Source organism: Trachypithecus francoisi, unplaced genomic scaffold, assembly GCF_009764315.1.
Source record: "Trachypithecus francoisi isolate TF-2019V2 unplaced genomic scaffold, Tfra_2.0 Lachesis_group4, whole genome shotgun sequence".
Taxonomy (NCBI): domain Eukaryota; kingdom Metazoa; phylum Chordata; class Mammalia; order Primates; family Cercopithecidae; genus Trachypithecus; species Trachypithecus francoisi.
This window is the reverse complement of record NW_022681469.1, coordinates 128,320,297-128,345,934: the sequence shown is the minus strand read 5'-3', so window position 1 is coordinate 128,345,934 and position 25,638 is coordinate 128,320,297.

The window sequence follows — 25,638 nt, the reverse complement described above, 5'->3', positions numbered from 1 at the left end:
CCAAATAAGGACTCCTTTTGTGCCATGGATATCATGGCTGTCGTGTGCCATGACACAAACATGAAAGTATCCTGTCCTGGCGCCCGTGAGACACGCAGTGGGAAATTAGCCCCCAGCGTAGAGGACTGGGGCCACCAGGGTATCATTCAGAACACACAGCAGACACAACTTTCATTTTATTTCTCTTCCTCTGAATAGAAACGTGTCTGATGCTTCACCTACAATGAAAATATTCTACAAGTTGTAAAAAACAAAAGTATTAACACACTTCATAGACATGCATAACCATGAGATAATTGTGCTTCTCAGTTCGTTGATATCACCCAACCCCCAAACCCAGGGTTATAATGTGCGCCTTGTTGTGTGGTAGTTCCCCAAAATATTATTCATGGGAGGTTTAGAATAACAAAGCATTACCATAATAAATAGTGGTCACAAGAGTCTTCTATCGAGAAGAAACCTGCAAACCTTGCTCATATTCCCTACCCTTGATTCAAGATTAAATTTCACTTTTTAAATCACGGATTCTAAATCCTAAGAACTGGAAACCTTGAAATTGATACCCTTTTTTGAAAGAAAAATTAGATCGGAACTGTCAGTAGGAGTGATCAAAATGACATGAAGCAAATCAGATGACGTGTGTGTAAGAGGTTTTCTTTAGTTCAGCTGTCAGGAAAAGGCTGAAGTGTCTTATCTCCCCCAAAGCCCCAAAGCCAGTGTCCCAGGCCAAGCAAGCCAAAATTGTTTTAAGAAAAAATAAAGGCACAAAAGGCTTCTTAGGAAATTCAAATTTAAAGTGTTACTTAAGCTCACAGCTTGGACCTGTCAGAAATGGGAAATCCAGAATGGTGGTAGGCAAATGAAAGAAGAAATTATTTATACTAAAGATCAAATCCTGTTAAAAAGAACTCTAAAGAGACCAGGGTTGTTTAATTATTCTACCCTATTACTCTATCAAATATTCCTTGAAGTAACTGGGTCAGGATTTAGACCTTAGAAATTTAATTACTATACATAATTTTGTTGGAAGAGCATTTGTTAGAATGCTTTGATGGAAAAGAGAGCCTACTTTTTAGAAATCCCTTTATAATGAAATACAGTATCGGCAACTTCTCTTGAGGGGTCACTCAGATCACTTAAAATGGGTAGTGCAGCAGAGATAAATCTGTAGGTAACCAATGTGGGAGTTACTGATTATCAGACCTGCTGTGTTCTGAAAGTGAATTGGAAACCCATTTGCCTTAAACCTTACAAAAAAATATTCAGCAAGGGTTTGTATGTGCGTGCCTGTCATTGTAAGGACAATGTCATAGTCACAGTAGAGAGAAATACCGGTCCCCATCCTTCACTGCTCCCTTGCTCCAGCCTCATTGTGGCTGGGTGCACCTCCCTGCCTGCACTGGTAGGGTTCAATCAGAGAAGCAGAATCGTGGTGAAGGGCATACTGGATTTCTTACAGAGATCAGACATTATGTAATCTTGGGAGTGGGGTAAGCCACCCATTTCAGAATGTTGTCCTTGTGTCTGGTGCTAGACCCGAGGACTGGCAGATGGGAAGGAAAGCTGGATGTGAAGCGGGGAAGAGCAGCAGTAAATCAGAGGCCACAGGATGAGCTAGATGCCACATAGGTGTCTCACTGCCTGCAAGCCTCCAACATTCACACAGAACAACAGAAAAGCTGGGGAATTTCTCCATGCAGTGGCCCTTGAACACCATCCATGATTTGAGGAAGCTGAAGGAGACCAGATGGGAGCTAAAGGAGGTTGTGAGCTGGCTGCTGCCTCCACGCCAACAAGGCGAGCCAGCAGGTACTCGCAGGTGATCGCAACTGCATAGACATGACCATGGTTTCACTTCCGCCTTCCAGACCTTCTGCAAATTTCTCTTTCAGCCAACCCTACTTCACACCCATAAAGAGAGGGGCATTCTTGGAAGCACAGTTTCAGCTTAGCTAAGGCCACCACACTTCCCCACGGCTTTGAGTTCAGCCATGTGACTTACAGAGGTGACCGTGTACCAAATCTATGTCCAGAACTTAAGAGACTTTAAGTTCCACCTGACCGCTTGTACCATCGTGCATAGAACTGAAGTGAGAAGCACAGCAAGCCCATTGCAACCCTAGCGGCCACAGCTTAAAGCAGAAGACGCCAGCCAAGCCCAGACTAGATGAGCTGAACTGGGGCCAAGCTGCAGATGTATGCTCAACAATAAATGGTTGTTGAAGGCACAGAGTTTTGGGAAGTACCTGATACAGACTTACCTTGACTTTGATGATTAAGGACCCTCTAATCACTGATCCCTCTCATGATCCCCAATACCTACAAGGTACCAGGCCCCTATAGCCCATAAGCACATAGCCATGAAGTGATGCAGACTGAAACTCTGAAGCAAGAATTTAGTCTATCCTCCTAACTTCAGGAATCCACTTTTTAAAAGCAGTTGGGGTGTACATGCATAAATTAATCCCAACTACAGCCACAATAATACAAAACCTTGAGAAAGATAGTTAAAGGAATAAAGTCCCACATGAAGACAAACATAAAATCTGACTGAGGAACATGAATAAATGGAAAGGCATGCAATGTTCTTATGTGGGAAGACACAGTGTTGACAAGAGGCCAGTTCTCCAAAATTAAATTATGAATGTAATGTAACTCCACTTAAAATCCCAGTGGGATTTTGGGGTGGAGAAAGCTTGGTAACATCATGAGGAAAGTGAAATGTGTGAGAATAGCCAAGAAATACCTTTCAGAGGTAAGGTCTTTTGAATCTTCAAATCTGTTTCTGATGGCGAGGGTCCTTCTGGCCCCGGGACCCCATGAATCCTTGCCTCAAAGACCTTCACTTCTTTGCCAAGGAAGCCTGCATAAAGAGACTCAATAAAAGTTGATGAGATAAGCACATAGTCACACACACACACAAATAAAAATCTTTTTTTTCTTTTTTAACATTTTTTGAATTTCTTTTTTTAGGCACACCTTTCCATTCTTTGAGCTACTTCAAAAGTCTGGGAGTTGCGGCTTCCTGGGCAAGAGGGAACAGAAAGAGGCAACCAGTGCCTCCCAAATGCACGCCTGGTTGTGCAGAAGCTGTGTCAGCTGTTTGGTTGTGATTTTGACCCAACATAGAGTGGCCCAGACTAGGGATGAACAAGTGATGTCAGAAGTTTCAAGCCTTGGGATGAATAGCACTGATGTTATTCAGGTTTAGTCTTTAAGAAAAAGGCTCCGCTGGCATTCAAAAGCCCCTGTTTTCAACCACAAAAGCCCTGAGTGTCAAGGAAATCATGTGCTAGCCACTAACACTCAACTGTGGATTTTTCTGACTGCTAGGCTATTTTTATGCATGTAGTATTGGCTACAGTCTTTGGAGCCAAAGGTTTTACCTCCATACAATTTCATGAGAAAGCTCGAGCATCGAGTTGACGTTAGTTAACAGATCATCACCAGCTCCCTCTATGGGGTGAGGCCAAAGGGGAGCCAGAGAACAATCTTGGGGGGTTCTACTCCCAACAGGCTGCAGCTGGGGGTGGGGGCTGCAAATGGAGTTAGACAGGCACATAATCCACAGAGCTGGAGGTGGTTAATGCAGTTTAGCCAGGAGAAGGGAGAAGGCTCAACAGTAAAACACCCTGGGTTGAAATCCCTCCTCTACAGATCCTATCACTCTAAGCAAACTACTGGGCCTCTCAGAGACCCTACTTCCTACCTGTAGAAGGGAGGTGATGGTGGCCGTTGACAGATCCTGGTGAGGATTATCCTAAAAAGTTATGTAAAGCCCTCACCACTGTGCCTGGCACACACAGTATCGCTCCATAGATACTTGTATGTATGTAATGAATGTTAAAAGCAGTATTAGAAGTGCTGGACTAGAGACACATCCAGTTCAGTAGGCACCAGGGATGGAATGGGGCTATTAATTTAGCCTGGGGAGTTGGCTTAGGCTTCTCATAGGAAGTAATGTTTGAGTTGGAACTTCAAGAATGAATGGGGGCTGGGCACAGTGACTCATGCCTATAATCCCAGCACTTTGGGAGGCCAAGGCAGGAAGATCACTTGAGCCCAAGAGGTTGAGGCTGCAATGAGCTGTGACTCCAGCCTGGGTGACAGAGCAAGAACCTGCCTTTAAAACAAAAAATGAATGGGATTTCAGCAGCTAATGATGAGGGAGGCTCTCCAGGATAGAGAAAGAGCATGTGCAAAAGAGAGGAGGTGGAAAGAGGTGTGAAGGGGGGCGAGGGGAGGGTGGTGAGGCACTGGGGGAGCTGGGCCCAGGTTGGGGGCATCCTGTGTGCCACAGGGAGGATCGGTGAGCAAGCAACCACAGTGGGTTGTGAACTAGGGGTGATCCTCAGTCAGATAACATCACCTTTTTATGCCACCTTTCCCTTCTCAACCTGAAACCTTCACAATTAGAGAAAACTAAGCACAGGGTGGCCAAGAAGCAGACAGCCCAGAATCCCCTTGGCCACTGCTCTGTGTGACGTGATCTTCCCACCATAGCCTGGCCAGGCCATGCCCTGTTGCCAGGCTGTTCCATCAAGGACTCTCATCATCCATTTTCCCAGAGCCCCTTCAGCTATCATAAGAACATATTTTTCCACTGGGAGTCTACTAAATGTCATGTCTAATTTAATCCTAAATACATTTCCATAGAAAAAGGAATCAAATGAGTAAACCCCTTCTATGTTCCATTTCTTGTTTCTCTAGGCCTTTACCCACATCTCCGTTCTGTCTCTCTCTCTCTCTTTTTTTTTTTTCTCCTGGGGAAGTAGAAGTGGATGGGGATGAGAAAAGGAGGATCCTGTCACGTACTAATTCGTTTTCCATCCTCAGCCCTGGATTTCATTCTGAGTGGGACAGAACAGATGGAATTGTGCCAAAGGGAGACTAACTTATTTATCCCAAACGCATAAATTACCCCCAATTATCAGAATCCCAGTTACATCCAAGTAAGCCCCTCTGCCTCTCCTCAAACATTTTGGTTTTCTCAGCTGTTCATTTAAGTTTTAATGGGACAGCGAGAGGTTAGAAAGTTGGGGAGAAACTGAGATTTGCTGTAGATCTAAGCCCCCTCTCCCTCCCCTCTATGCTGAGTTCTTCCCTGCTCTTCCTCGTGGGGGGACCTAAAATGATTCTGATTAGCAGCAGATGGGGGGAAGACCCCTGGTGGGGACAGGAGCCCTGGGCTTAGCGTCAGCTCGCTGCTGAGTTCCCATGTGGCACCAAAGTCTCACATGCCCCGAGACTCAACTTCTGCATCTGCGGGACGAGGGATTCCAAGGGTTCTCACCAGTATCTCTCCCCACCCTGATTGCTATAACTTCAAGATTCCAACCAAATTTACCTTTTGTTTCTGAATTATCTCCAATTTGATTTAAAATTATTTACGGAAACCTCCTGTGACGTGTGCATGAGGGCAATGCCCCTGAGAGTGTGGCCACGGCCCCAGGCCTGTCTGCCCATTGTTCCCAGTCTGTGTTAAGATAACTAGGAAGGTTGAAAGTAAGCATTTATAAATTCTATGACAATTTGACATGGCCAAAACCTCCAAGCAAGTGACTAGGGACCTCATTGGTCTGAGCTTGCATGGTGAGTTGTGGCATCAACTATGTTCTACACAACTGGACCTTATGTAAAATGGAAATAAAAAAGAAACAAAGACTCCAGTCAGGTGATCAAGGTCAACATCAACAGTCATGCTGATAGTTTTTGCCCTTAAATATGATGTAATAAAAATGTCACTTTACCTCTGTAGTGTTCCTGCTGATAACCCTTAATTCCAGTTTTTTTTTTTAAAGTTAGAGACAAGGTCTTGCTCTGTTGCCCAGGCTGGAGTACAGTGGCACGATCATAGCTCACTGCACCCACAAGTTCCTGGGCTCAAGCAAGCCTCCCGCCTCAGTCTCCTAAGTAGCTAGGAATACAGGTGCACACCACCAAGCCTGGCTAATTTTTACAATTTATTTTTGTTGAGACAGGCCCTTGCTACGTTGTCCAGGCTTTTCTTGAACTCTTGGCCTCAAGCAACCCTTCCGTCTCAGCCTCCCAGAGCACTGGATTTACAGGTGTGAGCCATTATGCCTGCACCCAGCCAATTCCATTTTTATGAAAAAAAAAATCACACAAACTCCAACAATAGAGCATTCTATAAAATACTTGACCAGTACTCTCCAAAACTGTCAAGGTCATCAAAAAAGAGGCAAGTCTGAGAAACAGTCACAGCCAAGAGGAGCTATAGATACATGATGAGAAAATGCAACGTGGTGTCCTGGAGGGAATCCTGGAACAGACAAAGGACATGTGGTAAAAACCTAAGGAAACAGAAATAACTACAGACTTAATTTTTTTAAAAAAGAAAAGAAACAAACTAGTCCTTCCCACAGATAATTTAAGAATTGCTCTAACATAGATTAATTTATTAAATCTTCACAAAAGCCCTGGGAGGTATGGAAAGTAAGTGGTCTGTTTCCCATTTTATAGATCTTATGAATGAAGTAGCCCAGTCTAATGTTATTTAGTGAGTTATAAAAGATTAAAGTTCAAGCCCTCTTCTCCTGGCTTCTGTTCTCTCTCTTTGGCTTTTCCAAGTAGATGGACATTTATCCAAGTTTATATTCTTTTTCTGATTATAAAACTACCCATGGTTGGTGTAAAACAATTAAAAAGTATATACAGTAATAAAGAAACATATATTTTTCAAATCATTCATAACTTCCAAAGTCAGAGCAAGCAGCTGCTAACTTTTAGATTTCCTTTGTGTGTGTGTGTGTGTGTGTGTAAGTGTGTGTGCGTGTGTGCGTTTGTTTGTTTGTTTCCTGAGCACTTATCACTCGTAAGTGTGAGAGGGAGGGCGTGGGTACTAGAACCTAGAGGGAGACAGAGAGAGAGAGGGAGAGAAAGAGAGAGCTCATGCACGCTGTGTGGAAAGGGCCATCCAACAGGAGATCAGGAGATGGCCCCTTGGGTGCAGGGGTGCAGCCACCTGCTGGAAAAAAGAGGGAGGGAGAGAATAAGCAGAAGCTTACAGGACAGCAGGACAGACAGAAGCTTCATCTAGACCAGAGTAGCCATGATCTGTAGGCAAATAAGAAGGCGCCGTTGAAATGAAGGGACTGAAAATGCAAGAAAGAAAGGGCTAGATGGTGACACAAGGCACTAAGGAAATAAGAGGGATGGCATCAGGGATGGTGTCAAGAGCTGTGGGACAAGTCCAGCAATGGAACAAAGAAGGGGTTAGATTCCTCAAAATCAAAATGAAACAAGAGAAAGGGTGAAAATATAGGGATTTCTGGGGTACAAAGGACATAGCTCAAGTCAAATGACCTCATCTTTTTCAATTTTTTTGTAAAGTAGGATTTGAGGTCTCCTACGACTGAGAATGGGGCAAGAATACAGTCAGAGTTCTGGAAGGTAGAGTAAGTTTTAAACATCTGCTGTAGGGATTTAGCCGGAGAACTCATAAGAAATTAATAAGAGCAGTTTTTAGCACAACCAAGGTGAGAAGTGCGTCACATCCTAGCTGTGTCAGTAGAACAATGGCTACCCATGAACAAACTGTGACCTCAGCACTGGTGCACCTTTGACCTTATGACAGCAAAACCTTCAAGGAAGCCCAGCAGTCACCAATCAGTTCTCCTAAGCATGGCACCATCTGCTTCATCTGCAAAGGCCTGAATTCAACAATGTGACTCAGCCTGAGCTGCACTTGTAAGCACTGTTAGCCAGAGAAGAGATGCGCCTGTTACCTCAACTTGCGTGGGGTGGTATTCCAGTGAGGAACCTGAGGTTATGAAAGAAAGCAGAACCTGTTGGCTGGGTGCACTGGCTCACGCCTGTAATCCCAGCACTTTGGGAGGCTGAGGCAGACGGATCATGAGGTCAGGAGCTCGAGACCAGCCTGACCAACATGGTGAAACTCCATCTCTACTAAATCTACAAAAAAATCAGCCAAGCATGGTGGCGTGTGCCTGCAATCTCAGCTACTCAGGAGGCTGAGGCAGGAGAATTGCTTGAACCCAGGAGGTGGAGGTTGCAGTGAGCTGAGATCGCGCCACTGCACTCCAGCCTAGGTGACAGAGCAATACTCCATCTCAATTTAAAAAAAAAAAAAAAAAGAAAGCAGAATCTGTTACCAAGAAAAGCAAAAGAAAACCACAGCAAGAGCTGAGTACAGTAATTTAAAGAGTGGAATAGAGCAGGCCAGGAGGTAGTATGAATGGATCCCCAGGAGCCAGAAGGAGAGAATCTTCTGATAGGTCTGGCAGGCACTGCTGGTTGTCAAACTGTTATGCTCTCTCCCCTTCTTCCTTAGAAATGAGTCCCACTTTTTTGGGGGACAACACCATGCCCAGCTAGAAGGCAATACTTCCATGCCTCCTGTGCAGATGGAATAGCGTGTGATATAGTTCCAGTGAAGTTATATAAGCCGAAGTCATTGGATGAAGTTTTCAGAAAATCTCCTTAATATGTGGGGACAGGAGTAGAAGAAGAAGGCGGAGCACAGACTCAGCTGTCTCCAGCTGTTTCATGCTTCATCTGCCCCCTTTGCCTGCCTAGAACATGGGGAAGATGCCAGAGGAGAAGTGGGAATAATCTTGATAAACAGAGCCAAGAGAACTCCAAGAACCTGGATCTCAGTGTCCCGAGGACAACTCCACGATCACAGCTGCATGCTACAGACTGCTTCCTACCTAAGAAAAACAGAACCAGTCATTTGTGTGGGGCTCTGCTTTGGGGGTCTCAGTTTCTCCCAGCCAAATATAATCCCCAATTCATATCTTAAGCAACTTTTTATTTCAATCATTAATTTAGAAATAGTGTGTCAGATACTTGATGTACTAGAGTTTCATGTAGCCATTGTTCCTTGAAAGAACCCAGTTATCGTTCTTCGGGGACTTAGAAATCCTTTTGCCACAACAGAGATTTTGTTTTGGGCTGTCTGTGTTTTCTGTAAAGCCAGTTCATCTACATATATGCACAACGTATGATAAGCATGAAGCAGCCCAACTGGTTTTATTAGTTTTCCTTGGGCTTTGGTCTAAAAAGGTTTCTTGCTGAGTTGATTTCACCCCCGATAACTTCCTTTACACTCTACTTCCTAATCGAAAAAGGCCCACATCAGGGGTAAAGAAACAGAGACCGATCCTTTCCCAACCCTCTCCTGGGACTCCTCAGCTCTTTACTACACCGCTGGGCTGGCTTAGCAAAAGCAATTTGATGTCCAGAATTTCCTGGCAGCCTTCCACAACTCTGTCTGCCTCGTCAGAAAACTCCAATCAGTGAGTCTGTGGCTAAACGCAGTCTGATCTCACTGGTGGTGTTGCCACACTTTGTTCTTTTTCTAATGTGCTCTGTGTTCACAATGGTTTTGTTCTTTTTTACTCATGAAAGCTGACATGATTTTGGAAAGTGAAACATGCTCCTCTAAATCTTTGCTCATACCCCCTCAGGTGAAACTCTCCAAGTCATTAACCTTAAGGCAATTCTCGTTGTGGGAGGGCTTTTTGTATTATATTCCGAGAGCTACCATTCCCATAGCCTAGATTTAAAAATTGGTGTTAGTTGCGATGTAACTGCTTCACACTAAAGCAAATAGGGAAAGTCAACACATAAAAGCAACAAAAGTGGAGGTGTTCTGATTAAAGTGGAGGCCTGCAAGGGTGAAGAGTATGAGAGAAAGACCGTTGAGAGCCCCTCCCGGTTAACCATACCCTTCCTCCAAAAGGATCTCCATGGAGAATCCTCCAAGGAACCATAGGATTCCCGGGAATACAGCCTGAAAACCACTTTGCCAGTAGGCCTAGAGTGGCAAGAAGATGTTTCATCATCATCTTTAAGATAAGCAAGCTAAAACCACATTGAATCTAGGTGTATTAGTCCATTCTCACACTGCTATGAAGAAATACCCAAGACTGAGTAATGTATAAGGAAAGGGGGTGAATCGACTCAAACTTCCGCATGGCTGGGTAGGCCTCAGGAAACTCACAATCATGGCGGAAGGGGAAGGAACACATCCTTCTTCACATGGAGGCAAGAAAGAGAAGAGCAAGAAGTGCTGAGCAAAAGGGGAAAAACCTCTTATAAACCATCTGATCTTGTGAGAATTCACTCACTGTGACAAGAACAGCATGGAGATAACCATCCCCATGATTCAATTACCTCCCACTGGGTCCCTCTCATGACATGTGGGGATTATGAGAACTAGAGTCCAAGATGGTCACACAGCCAAACCATATCACTAGGACACTGGGGACTCTTGATTAAAAGAGTTTATTTCAAAACCTTCCCTTATTTCCAAATTAGATTGACCATTTTCAAGCCTCTTGCATTTTGTTTTCTGTCTTTATTCCCTCAGGCTGTATGGAGGTATACAAAAAATTTTCTGTACTTACAGTGTTCAACATGATGCTTTGATGTATGCAGATGTTGTGAAATGAGTATCACAATCAAGCTAATTAGTATATCTACTACCTCATATAGTTACCTCTGTATGTGCATGTGTATAGTGAGAACATCTCCTCTTTTAGCAAATTTCAAGTATATAATACAATACCATTTACTATAGCCACCATTCTGTATGTTAGTTCTCCAGACCTTCACAGAAACTTTCTGCTCTTTGGTCAACATCTCCCAGAAACTACTATTCTACTGTCTGCTTCTGACTGTTTTAGATGCCACAGAGAAGTGAGATCATGTAATATTTGTCTTACCATGTGCGGTTTATTTCACTCAGCATAATGTCCTCCAGATTCGTCTGTGTTGTTGCACGCGACAGGATTTCCTTCTTTTTTCCTTCTTTTTAAAAGCTGAGTAGTACTCCATTGTGTATACATACCACATTTTCTTTATCCAATCATCTGTTGATGGACACTTAGGTTGATTCTGTATCTTGGCTATTGTGAATAGTGCTGCAATCAACATAGGAATGTAGATATCTTTTTGAGAAACTGATTTCATTTTATTTGAATATATACCCAAATATATATTCCAGATCATATGGTAGTTCTAGTTTTAATATTTTGAGGAACCTACTGTATTCCATAATGGCTGTATCAATTTACATTCCTACTAACCATGTACAAGGTTCCCTTTTCTCCATATCCTTGTCAATATTTGTTATCTTTTGTTTTTTGGGTTTGTTTTCAATGGGCTTGAAAGTTTACAGATTTGCCAGACCTAAATGGATTCGGATCATTACCATGGCTCCCTAACATTTTCTAAGTTGCAAAATAATGAGCTTGCTATGTAGGCAAATGACCAAATCACACAGTGATTCAGAATTAGGGACTGGATTAGGGGATACAACCTCTGTGGTATCATGCTGAGTCATAAACAATAGATACTCCCTCACTCCCAGTGACAAATTCTGTTTCCTTTGTGTGTTTAATGTTTTGTTTTGCTTTTCTCCTATATCTATGTATGGCTCCAAATGAATCATTTTCTCAGATCTCTTTTATTCTAACTCCCCTCAACATACCATAATCATTCACAAACAGACACACCTAACAAGAGAAAAAGCATACAGCCAACAGAAACTCAGTTTCCTTACCAGCAAAATGGGAAGAACAATACAATGTATTTTCTGGAGTAGTCCCAAGAATCAAGAGAAGTAAGGTCAAGTGAAAGCATAGTGCCCAGTACATCCTGCAAATTCGATTTAAGATGTTATTTTCTCCTCGTTCCTTCCACATGCCTTTCAGGGAAACGTGAGAGGCTGTGTGAGTCCATTCTTGCACTGCTATAAATAAATATCTGAGACAGAGCAATTTATAAAGAAAAGAGGTTTAACTGGCACACAGTTCTGCAGGCTGTACAGGAAGCGTGATACTGGCACCTGCTCAGCTTCTGGGGAGGCTTCAAGAAACTTACAGTCATGGCGGAAAATGAAGGGGAAGCCAACACATCTTACATGGCCAGAGCAGGAGAAAGGGTGGAGGGAGGCACTACACAGTTTTAAACAGACAGATTTCATGATAACTCACTTACTCACTGTCTTGACCAAGGGGGATGGTGCTAAATCATTCATGAGAAACTATCCCCATGATCCAATCACCTCCCACCAGCCCCCACCTCCAACATTGGGGGTTACAATTCAACACGAGATTTGGGTGAGGACACCGATCCAAATCATATTAGAGGCCACGGGTAAAAATGCTCTGAATGATTTAGAAAACTAAAAGCTGGCAAGTGCTTAGCACTCTCAGGTTCAAGACCATGGGTAAAGCTTTACACTGGAGCTCTCTGAGCTCAGCCTATTTGTGTCTCCTCGTCTGCACACACACCAGCATTCACTAGCTCTTTCTCAATTGTCAGTCCTGAGTGAGGGACCTTCCACATCTGCAATGACGTGTCTTTGTTCTGACTCTAACAATACAGACTTCCATTTTATTCTGGAAAAGCTGGCTCCTCAGAAAGGGTTTCCTTTGAGCGACAGTGGAGTTGAATGTCAGAGCAAGGACAATATTTCCCGTTTCCTCCTCTGATTTGGATCCATTTTTGACCAGGACCTCAAGTGGCATCACATTTAATGTGGGACAAAAGAAGCCATTTCCACTCAGGCCTCATGCTGCCCCCTGTAAAATTCCACCACAAAGCTGTTTTCAAATTAATCCAATAGTTAGAAGCTATAATGCATTCCGTTTTTGATTTTAAAATTCAAATGTATGCATGTATGCACACACACACTTATGTGAGTATACGAAGATTTTGGTAGCATCTGGTAGAAGAAAACTCCAATTGCTGTCTGTCCTCTAATTCCATCTCACCTTTCAATGTCTCTAGGAAGATTCGCCGTCTGCCTCCTGCCAAACACTGGAGGTAGCAGTGGGGAGAGAATGAATATATTTTTATATTCTCGTTTAAGCTAGGCTCAGTGCTAGACACTTAACCCGACTTGAACCCATGCAATAGCCCTTAAGCTCAAGTATCATTATTGCCATTTTAAGGTGAAGACAATGAGGCCAAGTATTGCAAAGTTCTTGCTCAACTCTTGGCAAGTGGAACAGTGTTTTGCTTACTTTTGTACCAGGGTCACACTTCCTCACGCATCATGGTGATTCTTTCCAGAAGGTCCAGCTAAGTGTAGACACAACTATGATACATAAGATTAGAAACTCAGGCCAAATTTAAGGTGAGTGATCCCAGGCAGAAGAGAGGGGTGTTCCAGAGAAAGGCCTTCATTGTGGGGTGGGGAGTGCCTCTCCTGGGTTTCCTCAGTGATTGGTTGCGTGGTTTCAAAGAAAAATGGGCTTTAGAGCATGGAAGACCTGGGCTTGGATCCTCACTCTGCCACTTACAAGTTGTGTCACTTTTGACACCTTCTATGGTCTCTTGGAGCCTCCATTTTGCACTTAAAACAAAAGGAGATAACAATACTTATCTCAGACCGTCATGAGAATTAAATGAGAGAACAACAGATGTGAAACTTCCTAGCCCACATCATGACATGCAATGGATGCGCCATAAATGTTTGTTTCTTCCTCCGCTTTCCCCAAAGTCCAAAGCATTCACAGACTCTTTCCAATGTGGCAGGAAGCTTGTATTAAGTATCACCGTGACCCCTGATGTTCACAGTCTCAACATCTTTAAAGCAATATCTAGAAAATGGTGATTTTTTTTTTCAAAATTCAGAATTAATGAAACAAGAATCTGATACAGTGGAATTACTGTCTTTGTTTCGCCGTTTTTTTTTTCTTCTTGTAATTGAAACCATTTTCAAGTTTTATTTAGTACAAAATTAATTTCACATTTTCATCAAGGAACTCGTGTGGGTCTCAGGATGATTCAGATTTTCCGATACAGAAATTCATAGCATTCATGACTGAGTGTTTTCTAAGACAAAAGAGTTTACGCCACAAGAGACCATTTCAGTCCTATTATTGGAGCAAAATAAAAAATCTTTTACATGGCACTTCCGAATTCAGGTCTAACATTAACGTTTTGTAAGAGAGCTTGATTTTTAAAAATCTACGTGAGTTAATCATCCCCAACTTTCTAGTTCCCCAAGTAAAAAAAAGCAACTTGATTAACCTTAAGAATAAACCAGTTTTCTCTTGAACTGAACTCAGAAGTCACACTGAGCTCACTTGTCAAGGTGAAGTGCAATACTGAATCAGCTTGTGTGGGGTAAGGCTCTGGCCACAAGAAATCGGGACAGTTGTTACCTCGAGCTTCACAAGGCACAGGCTATCGGGTTGATCCCATGGCTTTTTCATAAACACATAAACAACATCGCTTGGGTCAGAGCTAAGACCCCTCTAGCCTGTATTCTCATCCCAGGCAAATAAAAAACAGAGGATGTGCTTTGAGACATCTGACCTAAGCATTTGAGGGAGCAGTCACTCCTATTAGTCTCCAGACCCTCACTAAGAGTCAGAAAAGCCAGCCAAACTGGGGCAGGTGAGCAGGAGGCAGTGGTCAAGGAAAGGTAAATGGGTGCTTTCCAGAACTTACCTGTGTGTACACTGCATGAGCGCATTCCCACCAGACCTGACCCTAATATTATTCACCTCCCTCCTTCCAATGCTGGAATCAAACCACACTCCTCTCTGGACCCAAGCTGACACTTGTCCATGGTTCAATGTTCTTCGTTCATCTTACCTCTTTTTTCTTGGATTGAGGTAAAAGTCACAAAACATGAAACTTGCGGTTTTAACCATTTTGAAGCGTACCATTCAGGGGCTTTTAGTACATTCACAATGTTGTGCAACCATCACTACAATCTAATTGCAGAACATTTTCATCACCCTAAAAAGCAATCTTATACCCATTAAATAGTCCCTCCACATTCTCTGCTGCCCCCAGCCCCCAGAAGCCACTAATCTACTTCTGTCTATGAATCTGCCAGTCCTGGACAAGTGGTTTCCCTTAAGGAGTACTTTTGCCCTTGGCCAATACCATGAGGAAGGATGACCAAAAGATGACCCAAGCTGTTTTAAGATATCAATGTCTCTTCAGCAAAATGTTAAATTGCCCTCACGGTAGAGTTAGTATGTTTTGTTTTGTTCTATTATCTTATTCCCTAAAATCTATCTGTGGCATTGCAATAAACCTGGACTCTTAATCAATGAGAACATACATGCATGGATGGCTACATGTGGCTAAGTATGCACCTGTGTATGTATGCACATGTTACTGTACATAGATGTTCTGTTTTCACAAAAAGGCCCCACTCCATGGTCTCTTCTCTGAAAGGCCTTGCTACTGTCAAATGAGAGGGAGTGCATGGTGCAAGCTTCCAGGGAGAGAGAAGGGCTCTTGATGACAGCCTGGCACAGCAGGAAAGGCAGCGCCACTTGATTTTGGCCACATCACCCTTGCCCTGGGTCTCATGGAATTTGCTCCCCTCTGGATCTAATATCTGTTTCTACAGAAGTGCAGGAAGGGGGGTTGTCATCCATCCATCTGTCCGAGGCCTCCTGGCAACACTTGGGGAGCACACTGCAGTTTTGTAGAATTATGTTCAAAGGTCAACTCTACTTGTTAAGATTCTTAAGGTGTCTGTTTCATTTAAATCAAGTTTTGTGTTTGTACGTGTGTGTTTTTTAAGGGAGAGTGGAATCTACTGAGAGAACAGTCCCACGTAAATTAGAAACACGTGCAGGCATTCAGTAGGTCAGCTCTGTAAAGATGTGTTATTATATCTTGTGTATAGGACTGTATTCACAGACAAGGCCAACATAAGAATTTCATGATTCTCTGATGCCCAGGTTAGCTGGTCCCCCAGATCCTGGTACCTATCGTTGTTCAGATGCAAAAATTATTTTCCACTCCTTCCGATAGAGATAAGGAGGGAAAACACCGTATTACAATGTAAAGAGTTAGAACTTAGTTGAAGAATGGATGCACTCATGAAATGTGGCATCATACTTAATACCAAAAAGCCAAAGAGACACGAGGTCTTGTGTGGACCACACTGCTTTCATGCATCCTTGACCTCTTTTGCTTGGCAAAACAGCCCATGTAGAGCCAATGTAGTATCTAAATATGAGAGAGATTTAGAGACAAGATTAATACTGTTACTAGGACTTTCTGCATTGAAAATTAAATCAAAATATATTTCATGGCTGTTTACAATGACTACTTCCTCTCTCTATCTTTCAAAAGTTGCTAAGCCAGTAATGCCAATATAATGGAAGAGGGAACCAAAAATAAGAAGGAACAGAAAACACACTTATTGAGGGTCTTGTCCCCTCTATTACATTGTAATCTATCTGATCTTATTTTGGGTTCTTACAACCACCATGTGAGGCCAATATTGTTATATCCATTTTACAGGTGGGAAGACGAAGATTCCGAGAGATTTAATAACTCATCCGAAGGCACATAACAGAGCTGGAGTTTGAAGTCAGGTTGGTCTGACCTTAAGAATCATATAACTCTGTTATGATGTTAGACTAGAAGCTGCCAAATACAGTGGGAAGAGCCCTAGGGAGGGACAGAGAGTTCTGTTCCTACTACTAGCTTTGCCACTCTCTTGCTAATGTTGTGGAAGAGCCAAGAATTATCTGGGCTTCTCTTTTCCCATTGGTGCAATGAGAATAACACTGCCTGCCTTCTTGCCTCTCAGGAATATCATGAACATCAAATAAGAAAAAAGGCCAGGCGTGGTGGCTCATGCCTGTAATCCTAGCACTTTGGGAGGCTGAGGTGGGCAGATCCAGGAGATGGAGACCAGCTTGGCCAACATGGTGAAATCCCTGTCTCTACTGAAAATACAAACATTAGCTGGGCGTGGTGGCAAACACCTGTAATCCCAGCTACTTGGGAGGCTGAGGCAGGAGAATTGCTTGAACCCCGTGGGGGCGGAGGTTGCAGTGAGCCAAGATCACACCACTTCACTCCAGAAAATCAATGCAAGGGGTGGCGGAGAGGCTTTGAAATAGAAAAGTAAGTTATTTGCATAATATGATTTAGTTATCTATAGACATCCCCAAAGTGGAATGCACAAGATAATCCACTGAAGTATAAGAAGAAATTATTCAAACTTCTATTTATATTTCATTTTACCTTAAAACAAAGAAAAATATATAGACATATTGATAAGGGTAGATGTACACAAATTCACAGACATTAGGAGTGGATGCCCTAAATTTTTTCTCTGATTGGGTGCATGATTAGAAAAATTTGAAGAGCACAAATTTATACAATAGATGATATAAATCCAAAATACTGTGGTAGGGTTACGGGTATATGAGTAGTGGTGGCTATAGTCACATAATGAAGCTACCAAGTGAACAGCTCAGAGTTGTGCTAATAAATTATCAGATAGTTATTTTTACTGCTTAAGCATCAGAGCATAATGCAAAGACTATAAAAGTCATGTTTTTCTTTTTTTTCTTGTAATGGGCTTCAATTGCAGAGTGGAATCATTCGTTATTTCCAGTTCATAATACATTGTCATCATTGGTCCAGGTAGGTTGAATTTTTATTTCATCCATTCATTACTCATTCATTTATTCATTCAGTTACAGTGCCATCAATGCATACACCCACTGCTCTACTCAAGAACTTGAACTGTATTTACCTATATGTTCCTCTATTATCCTACCTCCTGCCTCCCCACACAGCAGCAATCAGTATCCAGGTTTATGGTTATCACTCCTTTGCTTTAAACGGTTTGATTACATGTATGTATATGTCTAAATTACATAGTTTTGTGGGGGTTTTGTGAACTGCAGAACAAGAGTGAAATGTTCTAAGTCTTGTGGGACTTGTTTTCAGTCAATATCATATTGAATAACATTCATATTGTTGTGGGTAGCTGTAGGTCACCGCACTTCACAGCTGTGTAATATTCTATCACGTGATTTTACCGTAAGCTCTTCATCCATTTTCCTGAGGATAGGTATTTGGATTATTTCCAGTTCTTTTCTTTTCTTTATTTTTTTTGAGACAGAGTCTCTCTCTGTCACCCAGGCTGGAGTGCGGTGGTGCGATCTCGGCTCACTGTAAGCTCTGCCTCCTGGGTTAATGCAATTCTCCTGCCTCAGCCTCCCAAGCAGCTGGGACTATAGGCACCCACCACCATGCCCGGCTAATTTTTTGTATTTTTAGTAGAGACGGGGTTTCATCGTGTTAGCCAGGATGGTCTCAATCTCCTGACCTTGTAATTCACCCGCCTTGGCCTCCCAAAGTGCAGGGATTACAGGCGTGAGTCACCGCGCCCAGCCATTTCCAGTTCTTTATTAAGAACAATACTATCTTGAACATCCTTATATGTGTATTTCCTAGTACTCCTTTATAAAAATTTCCTTTGGAAATATACCAAGAATTGGAAATCTGGGGTTGTAAGGGCATGTGAAAATTCAATGTAACAGAATAAAACCATAATTTGTCAAAGTAGTTGCACTAATTGGTCACTTTCTTAGCCAATGTATTCACTGTTCTCATACACAAAGCCTGGCTACAATGACTAACTTACAGATAGTTATGAAGATCAAAGAATTTTACCAGGAAAGTATCCAGCAACCTTTCTAGAAAACAGAAGATTATCAATAAGTAAGCACTTAAATCTTTCTCCTAGTTCCCTTAAGACCATGCTTCATACAGATCCCTTGCCCTGTCTATCAAATCAAGGGGGTAAGACTAGGGGAGTTCCAGGCCTCTGCAGCTCTGACCCGTTGTGAGTTAGTGCCACAAATGCAGAAGCAGTAGCCCCTCACTGCAGGCTCCAGGCCTTACCCTCACAGTGGGATGTGCTTTTCTGCCACCTTGGTATTTATTCCCTAATCCTTGGAGTGTATTCCTTAGAATTTCTGCGAAACTGGATGACAGCCAGCAGGTTCTTGGTGCTAGATACTTGTGGAAATTATGATGGAGAGGGAAGAAAACCAATGATGAAATGGTACTTAGAATGAAATTCAAATTCTCTACCAAGGTCACGCGAGATCCATCCTGCTGATCTCTCCACCTCATCTCTAGAGCTTTGCCTCTTTGCTCTCCAGGTTCATCCCCAGTGGTTCACGTTTTGTAACCACTCATCTGCTCAGTTCCTGGAACACTCCAAGCCATTTCCTGCCTCAGGGCTGCTGCACATGCAATCCCTTTTGCTTAGAATGCTTTACCCCCAACTTTTTTTTTTTTTTTTTTTTTTGAGACGGAGTCTCGCTCTGTCGCCCAGCCTGGAGTGCAGTGGCCGGATCTCAGCTCACTGCAAGCTCCGCCTCCCGGGTTTACGCCATTCTCCTGCCTCAGCCTCCCGAGTAGCTGGGACTACAGGCGCCCGCCACCTCGCCCGGCTATACCCCCAACTTTTTTCACAGCTGGTTCTTTCTCATGCTTTAGGTCTCTGCTTAAAGTCATCTGCCCAGAAAGACATTCACTGTCCTACCCTATGTGAAGTCATTTCACGTTTACCCCAAATATTCTCCATCTCAGCCTTTACTCCCTTTATGACATTTGGCTCCATTTATCATGATTATATATATTTGTTTACTTTTATTTTTCATCTCCCATCCTTACTAAATTGTTAAATCTACAAGGACACAGACTGCTTTAGTTGTTCTCGTATTCCCCAGTCTCTAGCACAATGCCAAACGGTTGTTGAATGAATGGGTATATCAGTGACTACTAGGCACCAAGTTTTGTGTTAGTCACTCTACACAAGTAACTGTTTTCATTCTCTCAACAATCCTTTGACATGGCTATTAGTAACTTCACTTAGAAGATAAGAAAACAGGCTTGTGGAGGTTAAGTAACATCTCCAAAGCCCTACTTCTAGAAAACGATAGAGCTAAGATTTAAATACAGATCTAGCTTCAAAGTCCATGCTCTCTCCACTGAATCATGAAAATCAGAGGAAGAAGAATTGAAGAAATCCAACTGATGGTGGATGGTCTTTCCAAACTACCAACCCAGAGTTTCCCTGGGAATTTCTCATTTTCTATGCTAAATCTTGGAGCTGTTAGTTTTGCAGCATTGCACAACACACTGATGGAAAATGTCACCTGACTTCTTTATCTGTTAAACAAACATTACGAATAGCGATTTGGCCAAATTCATGCTATTGTTCCCTCATCTATCACACTACGGTATTACTTATCAATGGAAAAGCATGTTCCCAAATGTCACAGCAGGACTTTAAAAGCTAAGTAGAACCATAAATCATTCTTCTAAAAGCAACAGAGCTGACCTCTTCCTTAACACTCAGATATTTAATCTGTAAATTATTTAGCTTGCAGTATTTCTTTTTCCCATAGCCAATAGTAAAGCAGCCACTTTTGTTTCCTTTTGTATTTCTTCAAGTGATGAGAAAGCAGCACTCTTCAGAAACATGAGCCACATATATATATATATATATATATATTTTTTTTTTTTTTTGAGATGGAGTCTCGCTCTTGTCACTGAGGCTGGAGTGCAATGGCATGATCTCGGCTCACTGCAACCTCCTCCTCCCAGATTCAAGTGATTCTCTTGCCTAAGCCTCCTGAGCAGTTGGGATTACAGGCCCCTGCCACCACGCCAAGCTAACTTTTGTATTTTTAGTAGAGATGGGGTTTCACTATGTTGGCCAGGCTGGTCTCGAACTCCTGACCTCAGGTGATCTGCCTGCCTCGGCCTCCAAAAGTGCTGGGATTACAGGCGTGAGCCACTGTGCCTGGCCCCACTTTTATATTTTCGGTAAATTGACTAAAAGAATAGATTTCCTTGACCCACTAGATGAACTGTGCTCTCACTCCAGAAACACAAACACCAAAGGAAAATTTCTGGAATATAAGTAATTTCCAGTTTTCAAGTAATAGTGACACAGATACTTTTCTGTAGTCTATCATTTTGGAAAAGACCAGAGACAGCCATACACTTGTCTGTCAACCACAAACGTCATTTCTCTCAACATTTAACTAAATACTGTATCTTCCAGGAGCTCTCCCCTGACTAGTCTTAATTCATGCTGCTCAATCCCAGCACTGATACATGACACACACCACATTATTAACTTCGGGTGTGAGTATTTCCTTATGTTTTTGTTAGTTATTCCAAAAACTTGCCATAGGAATAAGTGCCTGGTCTTCTCATTTAGATAGGTAGCAAGTATTTCAAGGGCAGGGACAACTTCTTCTAACTCTTTGGTGCTCCCATACAAGCCCATAGACGCATGCGTTCATCATTCTCTCCCTCCATCCATTCCGCAGACCTCCTCAGAGCAACTTGAAGACCCCAGATACTGTGCTGGGTGCTCCTGGGGAAACAAAACTGAAAGATACACACACAACTTACACTCGATCAAAATGAAAAGTTGCTGATTCAACAGGCTTAGGGAAAAGAGCAGCACGACGCTGACAGTGATTGCCTTAAAGGGACAGAGGACTTTCTATTTCTCTTACTGATTGTTCTGTATTTTTATTAAGAATACATGTTCATTTTACATCAGGGAAAAGCTATTTTAAACAAAATCTAATCACGGAGTTGAAAGACCAAAGTCAAATTTACAGAACAAAAAGGTAAATAAGAATATAGTAAACAAGCACTCAAACAGGACTTAGCAGCTTGCGTCTGAGTTGAGACTTTGCTCCTGACAAACTGTGTGATCTTTCCAAGGTTTGGTGTCCTTAGTCTGTAAATTGGAGATGAAAATACCTCCTTCATAGAGGTGCTCTAAGGATTCTACGAGATAATGCCACTGAAAATGCCTTACAGGGCATTGACTAAAGAAAGGTATCATTACTGATGCTGTGGATTGGGTCTGATTTCAAATCACAAGCTCTGGAAGTCAGGTCTATTGCATATACCACTAAGCATATTATGAAATTATGAAGGTCGAGGCCAATTATGCCAAAAAGTAATTTAAACGCTTGGTTCTCTCCACCCCATGGATGTCACAATTTGCTCAAGATGAATGAATACTAAAAAAGTTTTGCCAGTCCAAGCGTCCTTCCTACTTGCAATGAAAACCCAGGCATTGCAGACCTCAGAGAGAGTGGGTTGACAAATTCCTTGGGCTCATGTTTCTTTCATGGTCTTCTGGGCTGGATGAAATCACAAATATCTGTTCAGATTTTATTTTCACAAGTCAGGAAAACTAGAGGGAGCATGTTGATTTGTTTTTCCTACTCATAAAAAGAAAAAAAGCAGTGGCATTCCATTTTTATCTACTAAGATAAGAAGAGATGGTAAACTTTGGTTGAGAGAAGAACAAATTGCTTCGCTCCCCTGATCAGGCCTCGACATCCTAATGTCCTATACTATCCTGCTTCTAAAATTCCTTCAATTGTTTTGGGATTTACTGTGCCCCCTACAGCTCTAAGGGGAATATTCACTCCACAAGCCACTTGCCTAACGATGGAAGCAAACGTCTTACAGCATGTACTAATGCATTATTTCCCCTTGTTCTACATTTCTCTGCACCAAGCAAAAGAAGGAAGACATGCTCTTTCAAAAGTACTTCACGAAGGTTGGCTAAAGTCAAAACTGGCCTAGTAACTGCCCTGTAAATCACAAGTCATAAGGCATCCTCACCTCTTCTGAACCTCAAGCCTTCAAGTCCTCGCTTGCTCGGGCGTTCTCTCTCTCATTAAGTGGAAAGATAACAGCTGCTAGGGTCAGATTACCTTGGGCTGAAATCCTGGCTTCTCCATTTTCAAGGTTGATGGGCTTAGGAAAGTTATTTAGCTTCTTGAAACCCTATTTTCTTCACGTGAGTAAGAACATCTAACTTGCAAGACTGTTAAGAGGATTAAATGAGATGATTGTAAAGCATCGAACACAATGCCTGGCACATGATCAGTCTCAATAAATACTAGTTTCCAGATTCCCCTCCTTGGCCTCTTTTGCTAGTTTGAGCACAGCATATGTCTTCATTGTACATTCATCACAAATTCCTGGACCTCTGGCACATCAGATGTTCCAAGCATTCAGAGGTAATAAATTGGAGGGAACCCCCCGGGCTGTGGGAAGCCTGGTTTCCCAGTGCCTTATGCAGACCACCTACTGCTGCCTGCAGCAACCACCCTGTAAGGAGAGCAGCTGCCAGACAAAGGGACAAGGGACAGGCCTCCATCTGTACCTCCTCCCGTTTGCCTCCAGCACAGAGGGCGGCCATCGTCCCCCAGGAGACGCCTGGGAGAGATTTCAGTGTTTCAGATGACAGATCAGCCCATGCTCTCTGACCCAGATTAGAGCAGACCCAGAACCAGTCCACCCCCCATGTCACCAGTAAAGGATTTTAATTCACTCCCAGGAGACTGTAAGGAACACTTGGACCAGTGACGCATGTAATCAGTTGCGCTCTGCAGTGAGCCTTCAGAAGGCTGTAGGTTTCACATGTTGCACTAACATTTCACCAGCCTGTCAGCCTTAGCCTGGCCATAGGAGCCAGGCTGCAAATTCAGCACTCTTCGTGTCCCCAGACAGTTGGGGGAAAAGAGGCAAAAAGGAGGCAGGAGAAGACTCAGAAGGGAAGAAGAAAGAAAACACATTTGGGACCCAACTCAGTGGTTCTCAGTGTGGCCCTGGTCCAGCAACATCAGCATCCCCCAGCAGCTTGATAGAAAAGCAAATTCACAGGCCCCACCAGGGCCCCATCAGAAATTTTATGGTGAAGCCTAGCAGTCTACTTCCACAAGCCCTTCCTGCAAATCTGATGCATGTTATCACTTGAGAACCACTGAGCAAGCTAAATAATGTTTAGGTAAACTAAAAGTCTAAATTTGATGAGAAAAACAAGGATCGTTATGACAAAGGAGAAAATCTCTAGTTTGGAATCAGGAGGCCTTAGTATCATTTCCAGTTCCAATGATTGCTAACCATGTGATCTTGAGGAAGTGACTTATCTTTTCTGAGCTTCAGTTTCCTGTGTGTTAAAGGCAGTCATCAGACCTCCCCTGCAGAGTTGGGGGATGAGATCCACACTCTATCGATGATCTAACATGTATAAGCCTGTTGTTCACTACATCACAGACCTTCCCCTTATACCATCAGGGCAGGGTTCTCAACCTGTGACAAATAAAAATGTCTCTAGACATGTCCGCAGGCCCGCATTCTGAAGCTTAAAGCCAAGTCAATATCGGAGTATGTTTATGCCATTCACATGAGCAAGGCAGATGGGAGGCAGGGAAGAAAAAGGAGTGGCAAGAACTTGGGTTTCTCACAGATCTGAGTTCAAATCCTAGCTCTGCACATGTTGCTTTTGTGAGCTTGGCCATATAATTTAAGCTTTCTGAGTCTTAATTTTCTTATTGGTAAAATGGGTAGACAAATAGTAGCTACTTCTTAGGGTCTCAGTGAAAAGTTACATGATATCACATGTGTGTAACACTTAGCCTAGTGCTAGAAAATTATCACCTTGCTGTACTATGGTCTTTGTATGTGGCCATATTTGGCTGGGGCTCAAAACAAATGTGCATGATGAAACTGAAGACATTGTCTCTTAACAAGAATCACAAAAATGATACACTTAGGTACAATGAGAAACTGGTTCCACATTTCACTCTCAATCCTTCAGTCCTTTACGGCCATTATGAACTTAGAGGGCTTGTCCAAACAGAGAGGCTCTTTCACCAAGCCCTAAGAGATTAACCACAGCACAGCTTTAAAGGAACACTTTGTTTAGTACCCCCCAGGGTGTGTGTGTGTGTGTGTGTGTGTGTGTGTGTACAGAGAGAGAACAAGAGAAAGAGACTCTTCTTGAACTCAATAACAGTCAGCAAGAATGTCTCACCACTAGGATAGAAAGGGAGTCCCCCTTCATATTATTGGTTACTGACCACATACAACAACGTAGCACAGCGCATAACCTGCACTATTCACTCATCTGCACAACCACCATTGTGAAGATGATATAGGTACCACTATGATCCCCATTTGACAGGTAAAGAAACAGGCTTGTAGGGCTAATTACATCCATACCACCTTAGGCAGACAGAACTAATCTAATTCATTTCTTAGAGAGATTTTACAACCGATCTTTGTCATCTATTTAGCTAATATTTTCCACAGTCAGAAGAATTATCTTTCTCTGCATTAAGCTCCAAGTTGCTTTGAGACCTGATTTAGGGGAGTCAGAGGAACTGGACTAAAGCCAGTGTCATGGGCTGGATTTGTCATCTTCTCCAAACATCTTTACATTCAGGCCAGACACAGCTCTGGGGAAGGAAAGCCACAGAACTGTAGATATGTTCCTATGTTCTGTACCAAGACGGGGCTCCCACCTGCATTATGCCTGGATGGCAGCTGGTAGACACTGAGCTACATTCCAGCCACATTCAGCACCATTCTGGGGGAGCTGAGGGCCTCCCTTCCTTTTTGAAGACACCAAACTTCACTGATTCACACACTTTCACTTTGTGGGTCACAGTTGATCATAAATATAACACCTTTGAAATCTGTGCATTTATGTTGGGTTTGTATCAATCAAGCCATCTACCTCTGGACCACCTGGGTGATACATCAGATATAGTTGCACTTTGCTCTCTTCCTGAATTCTCTAGAAACAGTTTGGGGCACATGATTAGGAAGATGTTTATTCAAAGGTAGAGTTCAGGGAGGAAAATGTTATTAGGTGACTGTTGGGATTGGCTCATTATGCAAAGACTGGCTTAGAATTGCTTTTATCATAAAACTTTCACTTTTAAGTTTAGTCCAATAACAAAAGTCTCCCCGTGGCAGTAGAAGGAGCCAAACAATAGCATGCTTTGTCTT